Source organism: Pituophis catenifer, unplaced genomic scaffold (assembly GCF_029215685.1).
Source record: "Pituophis catenifer annectens isolate HBS135680 unplaced genomic scaffold, rPitCat1.0.hap2 SCAF_6, whole genome shotgun sequence".
NCBI classification, from domain to species: domain Eukaryota; kingdom Metazoa; phylum Chordata; class Lepidosauria; order Squamata; family Colubridae; genus Pituophis; species Pituophis catenifer.
The window spans coordinates 37094975-37106846 of record NW_027256886.1 but is presented as its reverse complement, the minus strand read 5'-3'; positions in this window follow the sequence as shown (position 1 = coordinate 37106846).

The window sequence follows — 11872 nt, the reverse complement described above, 5'->3', positions numbered from 1 at the left end:
TGCCATTCAACTGTAAATGATTAGGCAATGTGACAGTGGTGAAGGCAGAGATCTAAAGTGTTACATCCAGTAAATCCAGCTGCCCCAGTGAGTGTGGTATTTTGGTGACGATGCAGAAATGATATGGTACAGTATGTATATGGATGAAGATGGGATGGGGATGCTGTTTGTCTGGAAATAGGGATGTTAAGCACTACATAAAAACATCTCAGAAAATCAGATTAATCAACTGTTTGAGCAGTTGTGCCATCCAAGAGTGATATAGGCCCTTTGATTTGAGGAAGGGATGACAAAGGGCAAGGCAAGCAGATACAGTGGTGGTGATAGAGGCAGACAGATGAGGGAGACTCTCAGTAAAGGTGAGCCTGACATTTTAATTGGTTCCGAATTCCAATTGGCCATCTCTGCTCTAATGTCTGGTCACTGGACTCTCAGGGACTCAGGTTTTGGGCTATTGCTACTGAATACTTTTTATGTATCCCACCTTTATTACTTTTAGAAATAACTCAAAGCAGCATACCTAATATTCCCTTTTTATTCCTATTTTTCCTACAGACAACAACCCTGTGAGATGACTTGAGGTGAGAAAAGGTGTCTGGCTCAAAGTCTCCCAGATGGCTAATTAAAAAACAAAATGATGTTTTATATACATTCTTAATGTCCCTCTGAAAACATCCTCCTTAAATTCTGCAAAATATTGGTACTGTAATATTAAAAGTGTTTCAATAATTCATATAGGTTTGGCATGTTCCATAGGATCGTATTCATGTCCAATGTTATCCTAGTCCATATTAACATTGTACCAGAAAACCTATTAATGTTTACAAATATTCATATACTCCTAAGTTATCTTTTAAATGCAGCATGAATGCTGTCATAGTTGCTAAGAAAGTTGTATTTGAGTGCTAATTTTTAACCATCTATCATCCAACAGACTGAGGTCCTTCTTTTATTGCCATAATGGAACATGGATCTTATCTGCATCAACACCTCCCAACATCTTTACTTAATATTTGGACAGAATATATTGAAATATATTTGGCATTACCTTTCATTTGTTAACCCAATTTGAAGTTAATTCTTCCAATCTGATGTAGATATGTATAGATGTACTGGTTGGAAGAGTTAGGGGTGGGAGGCACTGTGTTGCGGTGGTTCTCCTCCTTTCTCTCTGACCGGTCGCAGTCTATGTTGACAGGGGGACAGAGGTCGACCCCGAGGCCCCTCATATGTGGGGTGCCGCAAGGGTTGGTCCTCTCACCTCTCCTGTTCAACATTTATGTGAAGCCACTGGGCGAGATCATCCGTGGTTTCGGGGTGGAGTACCATCAGTACGCTGATGACACCCAGCTGTACATCTCCACCCCGGATCACCCCAACGATGCCCTTGAAGTGATGTCCCGGTGCCTGGAGGCCGTACGGATCTGGATGGGGAGGAACAGGCTCAGGCTCAACCCATCCAAGACCGAGTGGCTGTGGTTTCCGACGTCCCGATATAGCCAGTTGACGCCATCACTGACTATTGGGGGCGAATCATTGGCCCCCACGGAGAGGGCTCACAACTTGGGCGTCCTCCTGGATTCACGGCTGTCTTTAGAAGAGCACTTGACGGCCGTGACCGGGAGGATTTTTTATCAGGTCCGCCTGATTCGCCAGTTGCGTCCCTTTCTGGATCAGGACTCGTTACGCACGGTCACTCATGCCCTCGTCACCTCCCGCCTGGACTATTGTAATGCTCTCTACATGGGGCTCCCCTTGAGGAGCACCCGGAGGCTCCAACTGGCGCAGAGTGCAGCCGCGCGGGTGGTAATGGGAGCGACATGGCGCTCCCATGTAACACCTCTCCTGCGCGAGCTGCACTGGCTCCCGGTGGTCTTCCGGGTGCGCTTCAAGGTTTTGGTTACCACCTTTAAAGCGCTCCATGGCTTAGGGCCTGGTTATTTACAGGACCGCCTACTACCACCAATAGCCTCCCACCAGCCAGTACGCTCTCATAGAGAGGGACTCCTCCGGGTGCTGTCAGCCAAACAGTGTCGACTGGCGGCCCCTAGGGGGAGAGCCTTCTCTGTGGGGGCACCTACCATCTGGAATGAGCTCCCCCCGGAGATACGGAGGATCCCAGATCTGCGCTCCTTCCGCCGTGCTGTGAAGACCTTTTTATTCCATCAAGCGGGCTTGGCCTGATCTCTTCCCTTTTTAACTATGTAAATTTTAATCTGTTTTTAAATTATTGGGGTATTTTAATTTGTCTGGGCCAAAAAGTTTAATTTGATTTTATCGGGTTTTTAAATTTTGTGTATTTATGTATTTTATTGTTGGCTGTTCACCGCCCTGAGTCCTTCGGGAGTAGGGCGGTATGCAAATCAAATAATAAAAAAAAAAAGATGTAGACATTTTTGCACAAAGACACAGAGAGAGGGAGAAAGAGAGAGGTTTTTTTTTCCTCTTTGCTTTCTCTCTCTAAAGTGAAATATTATCCATGCATTTCTCTTTGCTTATATAAATAACATAAACACGGTGGGTCTTTGGAATTTTAATGCTAAATTTAAATATGCATGTTGAATTAACTCTTTCCTACTGCTTATGAACTTTGAATGTGTGTTGAAACAGCAAACTCAACAGTGCCTATTGTTATTAAAAGATTATTTGAGCAGGCTTTCAACCACATGTGAATACACACAAGATTGTAGATGTGGAAATATGGATATAAAGTAACCAAGAGATTTTTTTTTTCTATTTAAAAGGCTAATGGCAATAATTACAACTATTTCTACTACCAACTCAAATTATTTACCTGTAAAATAAAGTACCCCATATAAAATTAATTGATTTCTCATTTGTATATACAATCATTCTTTCTTTCAACAAGAAATCACTCTCTCCTACACAGAAGCATGCAAACAAGCATATAAACTTTTCCTTCCTTCCTTCCAATGGAAATAGAAGTAGCAAAATAACTGATTAGCAATTGTAACAAGAAGGGTGCAAATTAGTTGCCATCCTATTAAACAATTAAATTCTTACCACCTATTCTTGAGTGGAAAGATGTTGTCCTCTGATCTGGAATCTAAAGCCCAAATGATTTGGAAATATGTGATGCTAAGGGCAAAACCCCAGAGATGGTAAAAGATTTTTATTTTAATAAAGGCTACAAAAACGTTGTTCAGAGACTAGTTCACTGTTACCAGTAACATGAAACATAAATCTGCATACCCACATTAGAATCATTTAGTGAGCAAATAGAATAGAAATGTGGAGAATAGAACAAAAGAGAGCAAAGCAGCCCTGAAAATATACAAAAGATCCCTCACTAGTTAGCCTGCCTTTTCATGCCAACTTTACCATATTAGATTCAGTTCTGCCATAGCCTTTTAAATATTGAATCTGAATCCCAGATGCAGTTGGGAAAAAATAGCATCTACTGTCTTCCTTACTGCTTTTAGATTTTCTTGCCCACAAAATTCCTTGGGATAAAGAAACTTCTAACTCCTCTCCTAAGATTTTACCCCCATCTCTCTTTGAAAAATAACAGGAACTCTAAATATTTTATGAGTTACCAGCAGGTCACAGCTAACCTGCAGATCCTAGAGCTGCTACAGATAAAGACAAAGAAAAGAGAAACTCAGTTTATATATTATAGAAGTAATTGAAATTCACTAAACAAGCAGTTTAACAAAGGCTAGACTTTAAATTTATCCATGCTTTTCAGCTATGATACCTACGCCGACTATTCATTTGTTTTCAATAGCATATTTTATTGCTAAGAAATATAAAATAATCTTCTTACACCCCATTCCTTCCCAATTTGCAAGTAATAGTTTTAAGCAGGGATTTGTTTTCTTATCAAGTAAATACAGTAATTGTTAAGCATCCCCTATCATTAATACCCTAGGTCATCTTAAAACCTAAGGACATTAACTCACAATACAATAGAGGAATCACCCACATCTCTGGCTATTCCCACATTTTTCAGTCCACTAGATTAACAAAATAACAGAGTTGGAAGGGACCTTGGAGGTCTTCTAGTCCAACTCCCTATTCAAGCAGGAGACCCTACACCATTTCAGTCAAATGGTTTTCTAATCTCTTCTTAAAAACGTCCTTTGTTGGAACACCAACAATTTGGAGAATAGGTTGACCCCCTTTTCTTTGTGACAGGTCCTTAGATATTGGAATGCTGTTATCATGTCACCATTACTGGTAGTTCTTCTTTTTGTTAAATTAGACATATCCAATTCCTGTTACCATTCTTCATATGTTTTAACCTCCAGTACCCTAATTGTTACCAGTCTCCCTCATATATACTGTTAGTTACCCAACTGAAAATATTTAAACCCCATCTTAGAAGCTAACATTCATATAACCCTGGAAGCAATGGATCTGTGTGAGCAGGAACAGAATCAAGCCATCATATTTTTGTTCATACAACTGCAACATCATCAAACCCACAACATTCATTTATGAGCTCATAGTTGCTCACAGTTGTATGTAAATATAGGGTTGGGAAATATTTAGGCACTTTAAAGTATTTAAATATTTAAAGTAAATATTTAAAGGCACTTTGTAGGGGACAGACTTTATACTTTTTCATATTAGATAGTGTTGTCTGAATGGTGGCTCTTACACCTTCTCTGTGATCCATTGTTTCTGGTTACAGATGCTCCAAAACACTGGAATTGGCCAAGTCTTACTGTTATCATTATTCAGAAGGTGAAGCTGCTTTGCCTTGGAGAAATCTAACTCACTATTGTTAAAAGCATTTGAGATACTATCTGGGAAACAGTGAGAGGTTGGCAATTTGGCCAAGAAGAGAGAGGTTGCTAAGTGAAATATGGGCTCCAGCACTCAGCACTAGGCTTAGTAATCCAGGGCACAGCAAGTGACTATTTTCATAAAGTAGAGCACCCTCTCAGGACCTCATAGTGAGACTGGGAATCAGGAGCTTTGCAGCTCAGAGCACAAAACTATGATATGTGAAATTCTCATTTCACAAAGCTGCAAGGCAGCTGCTAGAGACAGCTTTAGTTACCCCTCTTCCTGCTATGAACTGAAGGATTGGCTTCATTAACTCTGGCAAGATCTCCTCCTTTCTGCTGAACAATGGGGGATGGTTGGGTAGGCTAGTAATTTATGCTAATACAAAGAAAATGCAATGTAGCAACTCCCTCCTCTAGTATAAACCTAGGTTTGGCAACCACAAAACTATGTTACCTAGAGGGCAATTATATTTCAGCTTTGTTTTTATCCTTTCTGGTACTGAATAAATAACTAACCAGAAGCTGGACATGGTTAGTATTTCAATACCAGTTTGATTCTATAATATACATAGTTCCCTTGGCTAGGTTGAAGGGCTGCCATTGGAGAACAATGTTCTGGGATGTGGCTGTCCAAGCTAGCAAACTGCTCCCATACATGGGTATTCCATTCATCTATCTATTGTAGTAAATTCTGGGTGTGTTTCCAGATGGTGAGCCCAATAAACAGTAGACTCTGAATTCTGGAGGTGAAATAGGCCTTTGCCATTTGGCAGTCCAGGCAGCAGACCAGAAATGAGAATCAAAACAATTGGCTTTAGTCAGGGACTTTTAGTAGAGGTACTTGTCCAAGCTGTTACTGCTATGAAGATCCCAGTCTAATTTGTGGGAATTATTTAGACATCAGGAGGGAAATTGCCTTTAGACACCCCCTTACTGGTGGAAGATTTGGCAGTAGATTTAGCTAAAATATATTTTATAGGAGCTGAAAAGAGATCTCTGAGGATTTAGCTCTCATAGATAGGACCAACTTCTGTGTTACAGCAAGTTTTACATCTGTAATATGTAGAAATGACTCAGATCATTGCATAGTTACTCTGTTACCAACAGTTCATTTGTTTGCCAGTCATGCCAGTCCTAATGTACTTTAGCCCAATCTGTTTTTCCTTTATTTTTCATACTAATTTCATCTTACAGCAAATATTCTTGGCCATTCTGACAGGGGGAACACAAAGGCAGACATAATATACATGTTTTAGTTGATATTCCAATGTAAGGCGTAGAGGAACCATTTCTAAAATGTCTGTCCAACTTTGTATCAATGTCAGTATTAACCATATATGATTGAAACATGTTTAGTTCAGACAGACAGAGAGGTAGATTCATTGTTTGTTTGTTTTTAAGGCAAATGGCAGAAGGATTTCTTCTCCAATTGAAAATGAAAATCTTCTTAATTTTCCAGGTAAGGCACTTCATAGCACACCTCAAAGTAGGTGTTGTGGAAAAGCACAACTTTAATAGCACCAATAAGTGAGAAATTGCACAACACTCATATATCAAAAGTGTTTCAGGTAATCTTAGACCTCAACATACACAATGATTTTTAACACATTACAACTGTTAATCTATAACGTACATGTAATCTGCATCACATTGTAACCTGCATATGCATAACCAAACTATCTTCCCTTTCCTTTCCCTCTCACTTTTTATATACACATCATCCCAATTTAAATCCTATATCAGTTTAGCTACTCTGCATCTGATGAAATGAGCTACAGCTCACAAAAGCTTAAGCCTTTATAATAAAGTTCTGAAACAGTGCTATATCCTTGATTCCTTCTATATCAAGTGATTGGAAAATAATGAAATGGTGCACTGATGGACTTAAGTTTTAAAAAAGGCCAGGTATGTTTAGGAAAATAACATATTTGAAAACCAGCAACCTTCAATTTACAAGGCAAGTATAATAGCTATTATGTTATTACAGATTTTCTGGTGAAGGTAGCTCTAGAGACCAACAGGGCATTTAAGAAAGGCAATTTTATTTTAAGGCTGGCTTTTGTACTCACGTGCATGAACATTCGGATGCTTTAAGGTTGATTATAAAATGATCTGTGTCTAGTAAGTTCTGCCTTCAGGAAGGAAAGTAATTGGCAATTGCTTTCTTGGAACAAAAAGGTGGGAGAGCACAACAGCAGGTAAATTGTCCAGTGGGAAAACATGGTAACCTATTGTCCAGATTCAATACTTCGCAAGCTATCTCTAAGATGTCTCCGTCTGTACAATTTTTTTTAAAAATTGACTTAAGAGTTAAGCCAGTATGAACATTGGATAGGATATGGACTGCTTAAGATTGCAGTGTAATTATGTCCAAATTAACACAAAATATAAGCTAGCCCACCTTAGAGAAATAGAAAAGAAATATAACTTTCTGTGACACTGTATCACTTTAAAAAGATATTGTCCCAGCAAGTACATTATATCTGAATTGGTCCAATAGAGTCTTAAAATCAAGGATAAACTTTATGAGTAGTAATCTGCAGTTATGCAAGTTTATAAAATGTTACAGAGCTAATCATGCTTTACTGTACAAGTTGATCACCCCAAAGGATTTCTTCTTTGCATACCTGGATAGAAATATTATTGCCATAACATATTTATTTAGTTTTTTCTCTCTGGAATATCAGAGGTATTCTGTGAATGCCAATGAAGGTCTGATTTTTTTTCCCTTCATTGGAAGAAGGGGTCAAATCCAAAAACAAGAGGCAGATCTAGGTGAATGAAACTTTGTGTACATTCAGTCCAGGAAGTTCATCTCTTCATTTCCTGAGATGCCAGTATTTCTCTCTCTCTCTCCCTCCCTCCCTCCCTCCCTCCCTCCCTCCCTCCCTCCCTCCCTCTTTTTGTCCGTATCAATGAGTCTAAGTCTATAAACTGAAAACTGAGCACTATGAGGATGGGAATATGCATATGCTTTAGGCTGCACTTCCATTTGGCCATAGTGTACCTAATTACATTCGAAATTATAAACTGCAGTCCATGCCTCTTGGCCTAATTTCATGGAAAGAATAAAGTGCTTTTTCTTGTCTCCCACAGTACAGAAATTAGGTATTGAAAGGCTCTGTTGCCTTATTTTCTCAGGCATGACAAATAGCCAAACAAATGTTATAAAAATGCAGCTCATTTTGTCCAAATATCAACTCTAAGAGTTAGGATTGAGACCCTTCGGTATATGAGGAGGGGCTTTAACTGTCCAACCTCTCCTGCCAAGGTCCTAATAATAATTTTACTAGGTCTATATACTTGGGATTTTCAGTTGGCATCAATTTGGGATCATCATCTAATAACATCTGGTAAATAATGATAGTGACAGAAATATTGGCCATTTGCCTTTCCTACAGATTTATTTATCTAATTGTGCACAAGAAACAAAATAAAGCGAATTGTAACAAAATGGACAGTTTTATACTAGCTTTCATATATAACTCTGGCTGCTCTTAATGAACAGAGAAACTATTTAGCATAATCCTGAAAGATATTCAACATTTATCTGGCCTTACAGTATGCCTTTAATACGCTTGCAATTCCTAGAAAATGTCCAATAAAATGATGCAGGGTTGGCCTGTTGCGGAAATGATCACAGATCTTGGTTATCTATTCTAAAATCTAACCTAGTATATGTTGAATCCCCCTAGCTATAATATATTGCCAAGACCTACATTCCATAGAAACAAAGTCTCTATCTTGGCATTTCATAAAATATTTTATGAATAAGCAGATATTTGGATGATTTCTGAGGACTTGGCTTTTTCCAGAAAGATTTACATATCTGGAAGATAGATACATTCCTTCTTGGAAAATATTCCATGATTATGCATCATAAAAATAATTAGGTTATGGTGAATTAGTACAAATGTTTACAACAAAATTGCTATGCACAACATTATGGGTAATAATATGCTAATTGCTGCAGAATCAAAAGCTGATTATGTTTCAGCAGTATCAGAAATTGCCAACTTTGTGATTCTAGGCGAGGCTTAATACTTTCTATAGCATCTGGGAGACAAAGAAAGGCAGCTGCCAGCAGACTGACCCCAGTGGCAACTCTTGATGCCTTAAAAGGCATACACTATTGAAGAAAGAGCCAGTTTGGTATAATGTTTAAGTTATCAGGATAGCCAATCCTCCACTCTCATCCCTAGGAAATAGACATGGGCAAGCCAGGTCCAAAAAGCAGTTGTGAAGAAAACTGAAGATATTTGTCCAGGCAGTTACAACTTAAAGATACATGAATGAATGAATGAATGAGTGAGTGAGTGAGTGAGTGAGTGAATGAATGAATGAATGAATGAATGAATGAATGAACTAACAATGGCATCAGAAGATTTTTTTTTTTAATCTGCCCACATGCTAAAAATGATATAGTAAGCAATACAGGATTAGCCTATATTGGAGGCTTAAAAAGAGACTGGACAACCATTTCTCTCAAATGATATTGGTTTTCCTGCTTGAGCAGGGGATTGGACTAGAAGATCTCCAAGATCCCTTCCAGTTCTGTTCTGTTATTAGCCATTTCAGACATTTTCAGACAATTAGTTGAAGCAATGTGGGGTCCTTGGTGCTCTCTGAACTTGCTTGTTTTCTTGCAGACATTTCATTACCCAATTAGGCAACATCATCAGTGCTAATTAGTTCAAGCAAATATCCAGTTTAGGGGCAACTTTTCTGTTCTTATAAACAAAGCAGTAAAACCTCAAATTAATGTAATAGTTGAGATAGGAAGTGGTGTCTGTTAACTCAGAATATTTGTTAAATCTAATTCCTGTATGAAAACTGACTTTAAATGATGCAAATGATATAAATTAGCAGAAGTTATAATGCCTTGTCAATATCAGAAACAATGTATTTGTTCTTTGTTTGGGAATGAAGTCCAAACAAAAACGTTACCCATGAATTAAAGATCAAGTGAATGGATGTTCAGAGAGATAATTTATTTCTTTTCTAAATCATGGACTTGAGGTTTTTCACATTATCGTATCAAAGTCTTCCCCAACATGATTTCCTGGAGTTGTCTTACTGCTAAAAGTCCCAATCAACAGAGTTAGTAGCCCCATACTGGCCAGTAATTCATCATTCATATGCATTTCTTCTTTAAAATAAATCTTTGAAAGAGGTCTTATTTTGGGTGGCTGTTTTTTTTTTTTTTTGTTTGTTTGTTTGTTTGTTTATTAATGGAGATTTATGCTTTGAGAATTTAGGCCTCCTTTATCTGAGCTCCAGATAACCACTAGGTTGCAAGAAGTGATATACATTATAAATCTAACTCCCTAGCTGCAATCTAGTGGTTATGTGGATTTTTACAGCCTTGATATGATATATCTAAAGAGCTAGAAAAAATCAGTTTGTAATACAACCCCAATACAGTGAAGGAAAAGACAAGTACTGTGGAATGGGCAGATATTATTACAAATGGTCCTTGTTTGACGACCATTGGTTCAGCAACTATTCAAACTTACAATGGTGTTGAAAAAATATTACTTATGACTGGTCCTCTTCTGAAGCAGCATCTCTGTGTTCATATGATTGAAGGATTGTGAGCACTCAGCTCACAATAAAGAGATCAAAGTCCACAGAAGCTGTGGTCACAAGATCACCTTTTGCAATTTTTGGGAGTGGGGGCTAAGTTCCTACAAACAAAGTCAATGGGGAAGCCAGCAGAAGGTTGCAAATGGTGACCATGTGGTGTCCTCGTTTAATGGCCAATAGTGATTCCCTTATGGAATGATGGAAACTGGAAATGTTGGAATTTCCATTGCAAGGGGCATGGTCACATGGTGTCATAAAGAGACTGTATTGCTTACTAATGGAAATTCCAGTACCAATTTCTATTAAGTGAAGACTACTGTATTTTTATTATGCCTCTAATAACAGTTACTCAAGTTATTACAGGATGAATATATCATGCTAATATTGCAAATATTACTAATATTAATATGTATTCATAGTAATAGAAAAATTAAAATATTTAAAAGATAGTAGCTAATTCATACTTTTTAAAAATGTTCAGAAATTCTATGGAGAAGATTTTATTAGTATATAAATTTTAAAAATACGGCATATTCTTGGGAAACCCCATGGGTATTAAAGATGTTTAAGTTAGTAATTCTATACATGTTTGGATTAAATGTAATCAGTTTGAAAGTCTCTGTGTAGAAGAACAATCATTTCAGCATCCCCTCCCCTAGATTCCAGTGCATAGATTAGAAACCAGTTCTACACAGATGTGAAGTGAGCATTTAGAGTACATATTCTTATTAAAATTTGTAGATAGTGCCCTGGAGGAGATGTTTGTTATTTTCCCTCATATGTTTTGAATGCCACCAATCCCTGCCATCTTCAGTATTTGAAATGCATAAATTAGGCCAAAGGCTTTCCTTACTCATAATCCAATTAAAACATACACACATCCTGAACTGGTAAGCAGCACATTTTACTAATGAAACTTCTTAGGTTGTCTCTGCACAAAGCTTTTGAATTCCCTGTTTTAAACAATAAACAAGCAAAGATGTTTCCCGACTACAGTACCTTGTCTCCTGACACCAAAAACAAAGAACTTTTGTTCATAAAACTGGATCGTAAATCCTCTAGAAAGATCCACTGGATTACAAATCTCATACTGAGACAATGTACGTAAGGCAGGATGCCTGCTGCAGGAAGTACTGGAACTATAGTTTATTTAGTTATCAAAATTATATGGCCACCCATATCATACAAGGTGACTCTGAAACCAAGAGTTAAACAGGATTAATTAAAACAAATGTAAACAAAAAAAGGTGCCAAACAGAAGAGATGATGCATCCCATGCATGCACCCATTGTTGGCAGGCGATCCCCAGGCTTGCTGGAAAAGCCATGTTTTAATTTGGGGAATGTCACAAGGATTGTATTAACCTTGGAGTGAGGGGAAAGATGCTCCAAAAGGCTGGTGCCCCAGCAGAAAAGGCTTAGGCCCTAAGCCCCACTAGGTGGAATTTCTTAGTGGATAGGACTCGCAACATGCTTCTCCTGCTGGGTTTGATGGGATGGGTATACCTAACAGGGGAGAGGCAGTCCTAC